Source organism: Oncorhynchus kisutch, linkage group LG10, assembly GCF_002021735.2.
Source record: "Oncorhynchus kisutch isolate 150728-3 linkage group LG10, Okis_V2, whole genome shotgun sequence".
NCBI lineage: Eukaryota > Metazoa > Chordata > Actinopteri > Salmoniformes > Salmonidae > Oncorhynchus > Oncorhynchus kisutch.
The window spans coordinates 66,138,841-66,153,260 of record NC_034183.2 but is presented as its reverse complement, the minus strand read 5'-3'; the positions used below and the strand labels follow the sequence as shown (position 1 = coordinate 66,153,260).

Genomic DNA, 14,420 nt, shown 5'->3' with positions numbered 1-14,420 from the left:
GGCGAGAGGATAATGTAGTATGATGGCTACTGTAAATAAAGACAGGAAGAGATACTGGCCTTAAGGGCAAGAGAATACAACATAGTGGGGCAAACAAGTATTTAGTCAGCCACCAATTGTGCAAGTTCTCCCACTTAAAAAAAGATGAGGCCTGTAATTTTCATCATAGGTACACTTCAACTATGACAGACAAAATGAGAAGAAAAAAAATTCAGAAAGTCACATTGTAGGATTTTTTATGGATTTATTTGCAAATTATGGTGGAAAATAAGTATTTGGTCACCAACAGACAAGCAAGATTTCTGGCTCTCACAGACCTGTAACAACTTCTTTAAGAGGCACCTGTTTGAACTTGTTATCAGTATAAAAGACACCTGTCCACAACCTCAAACAGTCACACTCCAAACTCCACTATGGCCAAGACCAAAGAGCTGTCAAAGGACACCAGAAACAAAATTGTAGACCTGCACCAGGCTGGGAAGACTGAATCTGCAATAGGTAAGCAGCTTGGTTTGAAGAAATCAACTGTGGGAGCAATTATTAGGAAATGGAAGACATACAAGACCACTGATAATCTCCCTCGATCTAGGGCTCCACGCAAGATCTCACCCCGTGGGGTCAAAATGATCACAAGAACGGTGAGCAAAAATCCCAGAACCACACGGGGGGACCTAGCGAATGACCTGCAGAGAGCTGGGACCAAAGTAACAAAGCCTACCATCAGTAACACACTACGCCGCCAGGGACTCAAATCCTGCAGTGCCAAATGTGTCCCCCTGTTTAAACCAGTACATGTCCAGGCCCATCTGAAGTTTGCTAGAGAGCATTTGGATGATCCAGAAGAAGATTGGGAGAATGTCATATGACCAGATTAAACCAAAATATAACTTTTTGGTATAAACTCAACTCGTCGTGTTTGGAGGACAAAGAATGCTGAGTTGCATCCAAAGAACACCATACCTACTGTGAAGCATGGGGGTGGAAACATCATGCTTTGGGGTTGTTTTTCTGCAAAACCTTCTGCCCCCAGAAGGTTGACATGGCATTAAACCTAGATCTCACTCTCTCCCCTTCTTTGGCTCCATCACATCTTATATCCCAACCCTCTCCCCTCCCTGCTTCCCCTCAAAGCTGGCCAGCTGCCATGTGACCTAGTCCCCTCTCATTACATCACAGGTCTGAAGCCTTGCTCACAGTTCCAGTAGGATCAATTAGAGCTACACTCACAAAAGAACACCTGTGTGCAATTGTAAGGGCAGACAAATAAACACAGTTGTAAGCTCACAAACAGTCACATAGGCACAGTCAAACACCACATGTAAGTTAAAAAAAAATCCAAATGTACAGGATTTCCTGACAAAGACATATAGTGTTGAGCTTTAGGAGCCCTTAACACGCCAACCTTCTCCTGATTAAAGATGACAGCGGCCATAGAAGCACTTTGAACAGACATAACAGTAGACCGTAGCTATATAACCATCTCCTGCACATCAAGTTGCCAGGGGGGATTGTGTATAAACCAACACACTTCAGAGCTAATAGTAATGCTGCTTTAACCTTTGCCGCAGTCTGCTGTTTTCCCACTCCCCCTATTTATTTATCTAACCTAAAAAAATACTTGGGAGTTAGTTCTTCTAACCTATGAAGCGAAGCTGGGAGGAAGAGGGGGGGGGGGGGGGGGGGGGGCTGGTGTGATACCTTACTCGTAATTATGTGATTTATAATGAAAATGCAAATTAAGTGAGAGGGAGTCTCTCTTCGCCTTGTTTAAATGTTTTCATTTTTTCTCCATTGTTCCATTAGTCTCCAACAGAGGAGCATGAAAGGCTGCTGATTGCCATAACATGGCAGTAACCACCTTTTAGATGGATGGTGCAACTTAGATGGATGGTGCAACCCCACAGCCGATCTACTGTATTCTCTCATTGACCTGTGCACTTCTCTCAGCAAAGTCTCTACAAACCACACTCCTATCGTCTGGAGGCCTGTGAAAGCAATAATTACACCTAGAAGAGGTGTAAATATAGATGTAACTATCTGTAAATGTGAAGCGACACTTGACTTCCACACTTGACTTCCAAGCCATCAGTAAGGTAAGAAGAGCGCTTTCAGACAGACAGTGGGGATCCCCAAGACTCTCCCCTTCGACCATAAAAAGTGTCTCAATGTGGACCCAAATCTCCTTTGAATTTAAAACTGCAACCTGATAAACAACCCAGAGAGATACTCTAAAATGCTCTAAAAGTGTTCAAATTCAAAGGAGAGCATGAGAGAAAAAGCAAACAAAAAGAGAATTAGATAATGTTTTTGAAGTAGACGTCCTTCAGTCTGACTTTGCCAGGTAACACACTTTCGTCTCCATTTTCCACATCAAGTGGATTTCAAAACACATTTGAGGACCAGAGAGCTTGGTAATTAGCAGTCCTTGCTCATAAAGGGACCAAAAACTAAGCCTGTCTTAAGCTCCATTTCTCCATACCTTCTCTTCTGATTCCTCTCCTCTCGCAAATCATGTTGCCTGGAAACAATCAATGTGCCTAAATGTTGTAGTTTTAACATATGTCTGGCAGCTTTGGTCAACATTCGGCCTATTTTCTGTTCTTGAAATACAACATTTCTGTGACAGTTCTTCCTGCCCCTGACAACTTGACTGGTCTATACCGACAGATATGAGAGCTAAGACAGACTTAGATTTAGATCTATATTAGATTTATGGTCTAATATAGAAGGCTACATTACATAACATGTATACTATAAATGCAGTTTACTTAGAGGCCTAACACAAGGTCTTATCTAGTCTTGCTCCACAATCCTCAGTTCTGTCATGACTACACATGAAGATCACAATGGGTCAGATCAACTTGGCAATGGTTGAGGGGGGAGACTTCTGACACCTCACACCCGGTCGTAAATCAAGCAGAAGAGAACTCTCTGGGTCTCTAGTATTGGGATCGGAATGTCTTTCTACAAAAGACTTTTGCCAGCCAAAAACTCTAACATCCAAAAAGTGAACATTAGAACAAATGTGGGAAATGGTCAAAGTGTAGATGTGGAAAACAAATGTATATTTTGTCATTAAAAACATTAAATGAAAATATTTTAACTCAATCTGATGTGAACATAATATGAAATGATTAAACTATTTTTTGTTAAGATAGAAAACTAACACCACATTCCTAACAAGATCATAGTTTTGATGACGCTTTGCACCAGTAAGTAGCCACGCCCCGAGGGAGCTCATAGATCGTGTCAGGATAATGGAACGCCCCTTTTCACCAGATATAAAAAGGCAGAGTTAAGAATTAAGATATCAGACCAGAAAAGCATGGAGCGTTAGCTACATGTGGGAAATGGTTGAAATATTGAACCAACACGAGGTGAAGAAAAACTTGTCCGTGGTCCACACGTTGAAATGGTTAGAAACTCTGAAACTCAACACGAGGTGATGAAAATGAACTTACCAGACCAGGACACCGCAAGTCTGAAGCTGCGCATGTAAAGTGAGTTTGGAACTTTGACTATCCACCAGAGGTAGAAACGAGAAAATCCTCTCAGATAATCACTAGTACAGCTAAGTAGCTGCTCTTATGAAACAGCCCATTGGAGACCGGACAACTAAGGAAATTGTGACCTCTGGTGGACAATCAGAGCGTGTACAAGTTGCCAACAGGAAAGGCTAACAAAACCCCTTTTCAATAAGGTTTGTTTCACCAGAGAAGGATGACGAACGACGGCATTCAGACTAGAGGTCGACCGATTTATCCGAATGGCCGATTAATTTGGGACTGATTTCAAGTTTTCATAACAATCGGAAATCTGTATTTTTGGACGCCGATTTTTTTACACCTTTATTTAACCTCTCTGGGGATATGTGGGACGGTAGCGTCCCACCTCGCCAACAGCAAGTGAAAGTGCAGGGCACCAAATTCAAAACAACAAAAATCTCAATTAAAATTCCTCAAGCATACAAGTATTTTACACCGTTTTAAATATAAAATTCTCGTTAATCCAGCCACAGTATCGGATTTAAAAAATGATTTACAGCAAAAGCACCACAAACGATTATGTTAGGTCACCACCAACGCACAAAAAACACATTTTTCACATTTCACAAAAAGCAGAAATAGAGATCAAATTAATCACTAACCTTTGATCATCTTTATCAGATGACACTCATAGGACTTCATGTTACACAATACATGGATGTTTTGTTCGATAAAGTGTATATTTATATTTTTTTATCATTTCATTGGCACGTTACGTTCAGTAGTTCTAAAACATGCGGTGATTGTGCAGAGAGCCACATGAATTCACAGCAATAAATAAATGTTGATGAAAATTCAAGTGTTATGCATGGAACTTCAGATACACTTCTCTTTAACGCAACCGCTGTGTAAGATTTCAAAAAAACTTTACGGAAAAAGCATAATGAGCACAGCGCTCAGAGCCAAAACCAGCCAAAAGAAATATCCACCATGTTGCGCAGTCAACATTAGTCAAAAATAGCATTATAAAACTATTCACTTACCTTGGATGAATGCACTCCCAGGAATTGCAGTTCCACAATAAATGTTTGTTTTGTTCGATAAATTCCATCATTTAGGTCCAAATAGCTTCTTTTGTTAGGGCGTTTGGTAAACAAATCCAAAAGGCGTTCAGGTCCAGCCGAACGTCGGACGAAAAGTTACAGCCCGAAGAAACTTGTCAAACTAAGTATAGAATCAATTTTTAGGATGTTTTTATAATAATTCTTCAATAATGTTCCAACCGAATTCCTATATCTGTAGAAAAGCAACGGAACGAGAGCTAACTCTCTCGTGACCGCACCTCAGAGCCTGTGGCAATCTGCCAGACACCTGACTCATTCCTCTCTCATTCGGTCCCACTTCACAGTTGAAGCCTGAAACAATGTTCTAAAGACTGTTGACATCTAGTGGAAGCCCTAGGAAGTGCAACATAGCCCCTATTGTAGATACAGTGGGATATTGGGTGAGTTTTAAACTACAAGCCTCAGATGTCCCACTTCCTGGTTGGATTTTTCTCAGGTTTTCGCCTGCCATATGAGTTCTGTTATACTCACAGACATCATTCAAACAGTTTTAGAAACTTCAGGGTAGAGGTCGACAAATTAATCGGAATGGCCGGAAATCTGTATTTTTGGGCGCCGATTTGCCGATTTTTTAAAACTATTTGTATTGATTTTTGTAGTTTAAAAAAAAAATACCTTTACTTAACTAGGCAAGTCAGTTTAGAACACATTCTTATTTTCAATGACGGCCTAGGAACTGTGGGTTAACTGCCTTGATCAGGGGCAGAACAACAGATTTTCACCTTGTCAGCTCGGGGGATCCAATCTTGCAACCTTACAGTTAGTCCAACGCAATAACGACCTGCCTCACTCTCGTTGCACTCCACAAGGAGATTGTCTGTTACACGAATGCAGTAAGCCAAGTTAAGTTGCTAGCTAGCATTAAACTTATCTTATAAAAAACAATCAATCATAATCACTAGTTAACTACACATGGCTGAGCATACAAGCATACAAGTATCTAAGTATCTGACTGAGCGGTGGGTAGGCAGAAGCAGGCGCATAAACATTCATTCAAACAGCACTTTCATGCGTTTTGACTGTAGCTCTTCGTTGTGCGTCAAGCATTGCGCTGTTTAGGACTTCAAGCCTATCAACTATCGAGATGAGGCTGGTGTAACCGAAGTGAAATGGCTAGCTAGATAGCGAGTGCTAATAGTGTTCAAATGTCACTCGCTCTGAGCCTTCTAGTAGTTGTTCCCCTTGCTCTGCATGGGTAACGCTGCTTCGATGGTGGCTGTTGTCGTTGTGTTGCTGGTTCGAGCCCAGGGAGGTGCGAGGAGAGGGACGGAAGCTATATTGTTACACTGGCAATACTAAAGTGCCTATAAGAACATCTAATAGTCCTATAATTCCTATAATAACTACAACCTAAAACTTCTTACCTGGGAATATTGAAGACTCATGTTAAAAGGAACCACCAGCTTTCATACGTTCTCATGTTCTGAGCAAGGAACTGATACGTTAGCTTTCTTACATGGCACATATTGCACTTTTACTTTCTTCTCCAACACTTTGTTTTTGCATTATTTAAACCAAATTGAACATGTTTCATTATTTATTTGAGGCTATATTGATTTTATTGATGTATTGTATTAAGTTAAAATAAGTGTTCATTCAGTATTGATGTAATTGTCATTATTACAAATAAATACTTAAAAAAATATATTTTTAAAATCGTCCGATTAATATTGGCTTTTTTGGTCGTCCAATAATCGGTATCGGCGTTGAAAAATCATATTCGGTCGACCTCTACACCAGAGAGAGCCGCCAGAGAGAGCCGCCAGAGAGAGCCGCCAGAGTGTGTGGGTCTACTCAGGTCCACCGCTGCATAGAGAAACAGAAAGACAAGGGGGCGAGCATTTTGAGCTGAGGACAGGCTTTTTTCTTCTCATTAAAAATGGAAACCTGTCATTTCTAAATGTACTCCCTAACACACACAGACACGGCTGACAGTGAGGGTCAGACACCAAGGCCCAGACCACCCACTGCCCACCTGCCTCTCCACAAGGCATCTCACAGAGAGAGACTAAACTACTTTAGGAGCAATATACAGTCATGGAAGAATGTGAACACCTATAGCTGCAATCGCCACCAGCATATCAGCTTCAAAAGCACATACTTCAGCAGATCCAATTAAGATCAACCCCTCTCTTAAGTTGTCATGCTGGTGTGCTGAGACACTGCGATCAAGGGCAAACGCCTGCCACAGGGAGATAACGGAGTACAGCCGTCACCCAATCTCTGAAGAGTCTCCCTCATTTCTAACAGAGAGAACACAGCCTCCCTTCCTGCCCCTCCCAGGAGAACATGTGCCTCCCCCACACACAATGAGACTAAGCAGGACCATTCAACAGCACAAACACCCTGTGGAATAGGCATGTCAGCCCACTGTAGTACACAATCGCCAGAGCTGCTAGTAATGGAGATAGAAGGGCTAGTCAGATGATGGAGGGTCCAAGTGAAGTGCAATACATGGACAGAGACGATACAACAACAAGTAACATGGACAACAGCCTTTTTCTTGGCCATTTTTGGACGAATACTCAACAAAGTAGACAAGCAGAAAGGAAGGAGGGAGAGAAGAGAGAGGGGGGGGGGGGTTGGAGAAGCTGAAGGAAAAGCTGTGCTCTCCCTCTTTCCGTCTTCTCGTGTTGCTCTTTTCAACTTGCGGAAAGGAGGGGAAGGCAGCAGCACTAATAAGTTCAGCTCTATCCGTCTGCTGCTCGTCATGCGACAGGGGCTACTCTTCTGGTGCCCCGACGTCACTCTGCTTCCCAATTACCACATTTACACACTGCACTTCGTACCGCATGCACACACACTCCTTCCCTCATTTACATTTCTGCAGCGCTATTTTAAATGCTTTACGTACTTCCATCTCACCTTTCTACATGTATATTATCCATACATGAATTAAACAGTGAGTTAGTTATACAGTGAAAGCTGAGAATGAGCAGCGCCTCTCTGTGGAAGGTGACGAAGCAGTGCCTGAAGACTAACAGAGATGCCACCACCTGTAGCTGTGGCCAAACTGTTTATTTTTAAAGCCCTGCGGTTGTGATGAAGTGTTGAGCTTACGCTGAGTGTTGAGTACATCTAGACTCCAGACACCTTGGTGTGTGTGTGTGTGGTGGCTGGCCTCTAAATGCCACCGCGTCTAGTCAGTACCAAACACAGTCTTGACTCAGGACTGGGACTGAGACAAATATACAGAATTGTAAAGCTTTGCAACTTTTGCAACCTGATTCCAGACCACTTCGCCATCTCAGTGATGCATGTTGTCGACCTAACATCCAGTCTGATCCTGGATCAGTGTATTTTCTGGCCACAGAGCGCTGTGCAAAGCTGCCTGGCAGGCAACAGGCATCACATCCACCCAGCCAGAGTCTATTAAGATAAGATCCAAACAATAACAGTGCTGTAAGTGGCTGTCCCCACCTCGTACCTCACCCTCCCCGTCTGACCTTTCCTAATTCAAGTTAAGGTTAAGTGTACCTGTGCTCGCTGCCTCTCAATATGTTCTCTCAGGGAGGCCTTTTGGTGAGTCAGCAGATAGCGCCGGCTGCAGCAGTATTCTCTGAGGTTGGAAATGCCAGGCAGATAAGGCTGCTCAGGTGTTAGGTGTGCACAGATGCGCACGCACGCACAGTCCCGGGTGACATTTTAAAAGTCCTCACTGCTTCTCAGAGCACACCAGTTTAGTTTAACATTACCCATTCTCCTCACTGCAGCTTATCCTCAACATAATACTCCAGCCATCACTCTCAGCAGCCAGACCCTTTAATCTTCCAGTCCATCCTGTCAGTCTGTGCCAGAGTTAACTTTCCCCCAGCCACACATCTCACAGATTAACACACTCTAATGGTCATTAGAGTCTGGCACATTCCAATCTCCACCCGGCCAGTCAAACTCACCACCGAGACTGATTCAGTTCCCACAGACTCATGGTGACAACACCAGACAATGACGCAGAGAGAGTGATGGAGTGAGAAAGTTCCCACTCAAAGGAAACAATTCACAAACCAGTAAACGTAAACAGCACATCACAGAGCAAGTACCTGTAGATGCTTAAGGGAAGGTGTGGCTGGGAAAATAGGCAGAGGTGAGGAAAGGAAAGAAGGAAAGAGGGATAGACAGGGTGGTAGAGGAGCTGATCACAGTTTGATTGTGGCCCTTCGGGGGGAGAAATAGAAATAAAACCAAATCATTAAGCAACTCCACACAAGCAGCCTGTTTGAGACTGGGGGAGCCACCGGCAGAACAGCTACAGGGTTGCCGCAGCAACAGGAATTAGAACCAGGAGGCCGAATGTGAGACAGAAACCAGGTGAAAGAGAAGAGTGATTGAGAGAGTGAAAGAAAGTGAAAGAGTGAAATAAAGGGAGAGGAATCAAACACCTTTCCAGGTTGCCAAGCGACAGGCGATGCCAGTCAGTAAATGTAGAGCACAGTTGATCAAAGTTGGCCGCTGGGTGGTAAATACGTCCCCAAATAATTACTGTGAAAAGACCTTTAAACCTCTTGAAGCTAGGGGGCACTATTTTCATTTTTGGAAAAATAACATGCCCAAAGAAAACGGCCTATTTCTCAGGACCAGATGCTAGAATATGCATATAATTGACAGCTTAAGATAGAAAACACTACAGTTTCCAAAAAACTGTTAAAATATTGTCTGTGAGTATAACAGAACTGATATTGCAGGCGAAACCCTGAGGAAAATTCAATCAGGAAGTGCCTCTTATTTTGAAACCCTTCTGTTCCTTTTCATGCCTATCCTCCATTTAAAGGGATATCAACCAGATTCCTTTTTCTACGTCTTCTCTAAGGTGTCTACAGCCTTTAGACGTAGTTTCACGCCTTTATGTTGAAGAATGAGCGTAAACAACCACATTGCGCAAGTGGCCAGCTGATGGCTCTCAGAGTGATTCTTGCGTAAAAGAGAGAGGTAGCCATTTTTCCTCCCGGTCCTACTGAAAAGCCAATTGTTCCAGTTGATATATTATCGAATAGATATTTGAAAAACACCTTGAGGATTGATTATAAAAAACATTTGCCATGTTTCTGTCGATATTATGGATATAATTCGGCGTTGTCGTGACCGCTATTTCCGGTGGATTTCTGAAAATAACGTGACAAACAAACGGAGGTATTTGGGTATAAAAATAATCTTTATGGAACAAAAGGAACATTTGCTGGCTAACTGAGTCTCGTCAGTGAAAACATCCGAAGATCAAAAGGTAAACGGTTAATTTGATTGCTTTTCTGATTTGTGACCAAGATGCCTGCTGCTAGCTGGACATAATGCTATGCTAGGCTATCGATAAACTTACAAACGCTTGTCTTGCTATCGCTGTAAAGCATAATTTCAAAATCTGAGATGACAGGGTGATTAACAAAAGGCTAAGCTGTGTTTCACTATATTTCACTTGTGATTTCATGAATATGAATATTTTCTAGTAAGATTATTTGGCCGTTGCGCTATGCTAATTAGTGTAGTTGCTGACAATTCTCCCGGATGGGTAGTTCCAAGAGGTTTTAATTAACTCTTGGAACTACCCATCCCGGATCCGGGAGAATTGTAGCGTCAATTAAGTAGCGTCAATTACCTGGAGCAGCCGTGAGGGAGGGGGACAGGAGATGGAGCCACTGACCGAGGAGCGGATGAGGTGAGGTGGAAGGGGGCTGGGGTATGTGAGAAAACCAGTGACAGGTCCTCTAAAGCCCTGAACTAATTACTCTGTCTCCATAAAGAGACACTGGTCTCTGATCACTGCCCCGCACATGACTCATACACACAACAGCATGCACGAGGGCCTTCACACACAATAAGCACACAGAACTATTTTAACATACATACGTGTAATTTAATCTGAGAAATACCGTGTGGGCGATGGTCAATTTCTACATAACGGATTCTGTTCACCTTTTGTTCCACCTAGAGGGTTGTTTCAGATCATATTTCACGATTTGTTAAGTTGACTAGAACTTCTACAAACACTTTATTTCATAAAAATCCTCTGTTCTCTCCAGTGTACAGTTCTGTCACAGGTCATTTACAGTTACAATATCCTCCCCTCCCTCATCTCTCACACCAACACTGATAATTATTCCCCTTTTCACACATGTAAGTCCTTTATTAGAAATGAAGTGTTACTTTAGCTTTTTGAAGACAGACATCTGAATCATATATTGAATGATTCAATGCTGCCACCTACATCTAATTGTGCCGTCTTTGCATCCACCCTCTTTCCTCTCATTTGTCTATCTTTGTCCTCTTTCCTCTTTCATTTCTTTGCGTCATTCATTTATTCAAACCCTAAATCTCACACCTTCTCCCATCTAAAAGTAACCTTCCCCTGTCAAAAAAAATTCTCCCACACCTAGTTATTTTTTTCTCTCTCAAAATTTCCCTCAGTCTCTTCAAACCAGCCACCAGTCACTGCCCCACCCAAAATCACCCAACTTCCCTGTGTTGGTACACTCCCCCTCACCCCTTATCTCCAACCCAGTTGGTACTCACCCAGATCAAAGTCCCTCAAACATCTGTGCTGCTGGCTGATGCCATGGCTGGGCCAGCTGGGCCCTCTGTCTGTCAGTCTGGGAGCAGTCCTCTATCTGTACGTCTGTCTGTCTGCGTCTCTGGCTGTGTCCCTCTGTTTGCCTGGGCCTCCTGTCCGGCTGCAGAGAAGGAGAACACAAACAAGAGATTGCGACGAGTCTCAGAGCGAGTGATGTTTGAAACACTATTAGCGCGCACCCCGCTAACTAGCTAGCCATTTAACATCACACCGTTACACCAGTCTAATCTCGGGAGTTGATGGGCTTGAATGCATTAACAGCAGAGCTGCTGGCAAAACGCACGAAAGTGCTGTTTGAATGAATGCTTATGAGCCTGCTGGTGCCTACCATCGCTCAGTCAGACTGCTCTATCAAATCATAGACTTAATTATAGCAGGATAACACACAGAAATACGAGCCTTAGGTCATTAATATGGTCGAATCCGGAAACTCATCTCGAAAACAAAACATTTATTCTTTCAGTGAAATACGGAACCATTCCATATTTTATCTAATGGGTGGCATCCATTAGTCTAACTATCCCTGTTACATTGTACAACCTTCAACGTTATGTCATAATTACGTAAAATTCTGGCAAATTTGTTCGCAATGAGCCAGGCGGCCCAAACTGTTGCATATACCCTGACTCTGCGTGCAATGAGCACAAGAGAAGTGACACAATTTCACCTGGTTAATATTGCCTGCTAACCTGGATTTCTTTTAGCTAAATATGCAGGTTTAAAATATATACTTCTGTGTATTGATTTTAAGAAAGGCATTGGTGTTTATGGTTAGGTACACGTTGGAGCAACGACAGTCCTTTTTCGCGAATGCGCACCGCATCGATTATATGCAACGCAGGACACGCTAGATAAACTAGTAATATCATCAACCATGTGTAGTTATAACTAGTGATTATGATTGATTGTTTTTATAAGATAAGTTTAATGTTAGCTAGCAACTTACCTTGGCTTCTTACTGCATTCGCATAACAGGCGGGGTCCTCGTGAGGCAGGTGGTTAGAGCGTTGGACTAGTTAACTGTAAGGTTGCAAGATTGAATCCCTGAGCTGACAAGGTACAAATCTGTTGTTCAGCCCCTGAACAATGCAGTCAACCCACCGTTCCTAGGAAGTCATTGAAAAGAAGAACGTGTTCTTAACTGACTTGCCTAGTTAAATAAAGATTAAAGAAAAGTGTAAAGAAAAAAAGAAAAAATTACCGATTTCCGATTTTATGAAAACTTGAAATCGGGCCAAATTAGTCAGCCATTCAAATAAATCAGTCGACCTCCAATCTGAAAGGACTCAGGTACCTCTACTTAATAATACTTTTGTGAATGTGTAGTGTAAGTTTAGCAAGGAAAGTCCAGCCAGACAGTACAAAGTAGGGCCCCAGTAGTTCAATCAGAAGACGATCTCAGTGAGACTCTAATAACAGTGCTGTCTGTCTGGCCTCTCTCTCCCTGGCTGAACAGTTCGAGTCTCTGGTGTAGGAGAAGTATGTCTGTCTCATTCCCTCGCCCTCTGTCGACATGGCTGAGGTGGCCCTGTCTCCCCCATGGAGGAGCGGGATTCATTTTGTGAGGTGTCTGATTTGAGGTAAAAACCAGACTGATGCCACACAGCAGAATTATTAAAACACTTCATTATGTCTAGTAGGGATGCACAATAAATCGGTGAGCATATCGGAAAGGGACAATATTAGAAACAAATGCCAACATCGGCCCGATGTCTTACGCCAATATGCAAAACCGATGTTAAAGCTGACGTGCATACCAATATAACGTAGGTAGATGACGTAATGACGCCACGAAAAATACAGCGCTTCACAGAACAAAAGCAGAAAAATACGAAGCGCACTCTTCCAACAACCAAACGAGTCCAGCAGTCAATTGAAAGAGTAAGAAAATGTCCGCGAGACAACTCAAAGGCAAAATCCATTAACGCCAAGATAAAGGAATTCATTGCCCTTGACAATCAACCCTTCTCTGTTGTGGATGTTGGCTTTCCCCGACTGGTCAAGCCCCGGTACACACTATTTTTCAGATGTTGCCCTACCGGAGTTAGGCAGTATTACACAGTATTGTTGAGACGCACATCTATGAGCTCACTGCTATTAGCTTCACGACTGACATTTGGACCAGCGATGTCAGCCCCGTGAGCATGCTGAGTTTGACAGCACAGTGGGTCGACGAGGATTTCGTACTGAGGAAGGACGTATTGCACGCTCAATAATGTGCTGGTTCTCATACCGCTGCTGCCATTTCAATGGCATTTGAGAACATGTTTGAAACATGAACACACTCCTAGCGCTATTCGAACAACTGGAGAAATAAGCTAATCAACAGCGTCTGCAGCAGACGGGATACCCTCTGTCATGGCATTGAAACGCCTGCTTAACAAAACTGCCAACAGACCGGGAGGTTAAAACTTACAAAAGTACTCGAGGCTGTGAACAAGCAATTCAGTGGCATTCTCTCTGAGCCTCTTTACTGTGTCACCATCAATCTCGATGCTAGGTACAAGGACCGCTACTTCGATGCAGACAGTTCAACTCTGTTGAACTATGCATCCAGAAAATGAGTAGATAAAGCATGTCTGGTTGGATGGGTGTACACTGGGCAAAGAACATTGAGAAATTGCCTGTGAGGATCAGAGGTGAACCAGTTGCATACACAGCTCGAGCAAGACATTCATCACCATTTCTCTGACTACGTTCCTCCATTGAGTCAAAAAAAACATCTGATTCCAGGAGGATTGTGAGCTGTTGCTATCGATAAGGTCTAGTTCATCATTTCCACCTCGAATAGAAATAGAGGGACTTTTGTCAGAGGTTGCTTGTTGTGAGCGCTGAGGGAACTTTATGCACTTGGCCAGATGATTATGCATCTTTGTTGCATTCTTCACATATCATTTGGCACATTATTTGCAAATGTACACAGCTTTTCCTTCTACATTAGCTGCAGTGAAATGTCTCTACACATCAGATAGTGCCCATGGCATTTTCCTGTAAAGATTAGAAAAAAAGGGAGAAAAAAAACACAATTCCATGTACAGATAAATAGTTAAGCAGTTAGATACTCTCAGAAAGGTCCTAGAGGATGGAAACAGGTGCATTAACACTCCTCAGTTAGCAGGCTCCAGCAAGCAAAAATCCACATGGTAGCAAATACTAACTAGCAGAAATTGTTAACAAGTTAGAAATGATTAAATAGTAGCTGTAGGCTACTATTTACTAGTTAACAACAAAAAAAACATGTCATATAAAACA

General features: G+C 42.7%; 1 protein-coding gene across 1 annotated transcript in view; it reads right to left on the bottom strand.

Annotated features, from left to right (window-relative positions):
- The window catches only part of LOC109882227 (speckle-type POZ protein), a 101,808-nt gene that overhangs the window by 61,514 nt on the left and 25,874 nt on the right, over positions 1–14,420 (bottom strand). The window contains exon 2 of the mRNA XM_031834831.1: positions 11,111–11,268. The gene's annotated coding sequence lies outside the window, so the exon portion shown is untranslated. The remainder of the gene's footprint in view (positions 1–11,110; positions 11,269–14,420) is intronic.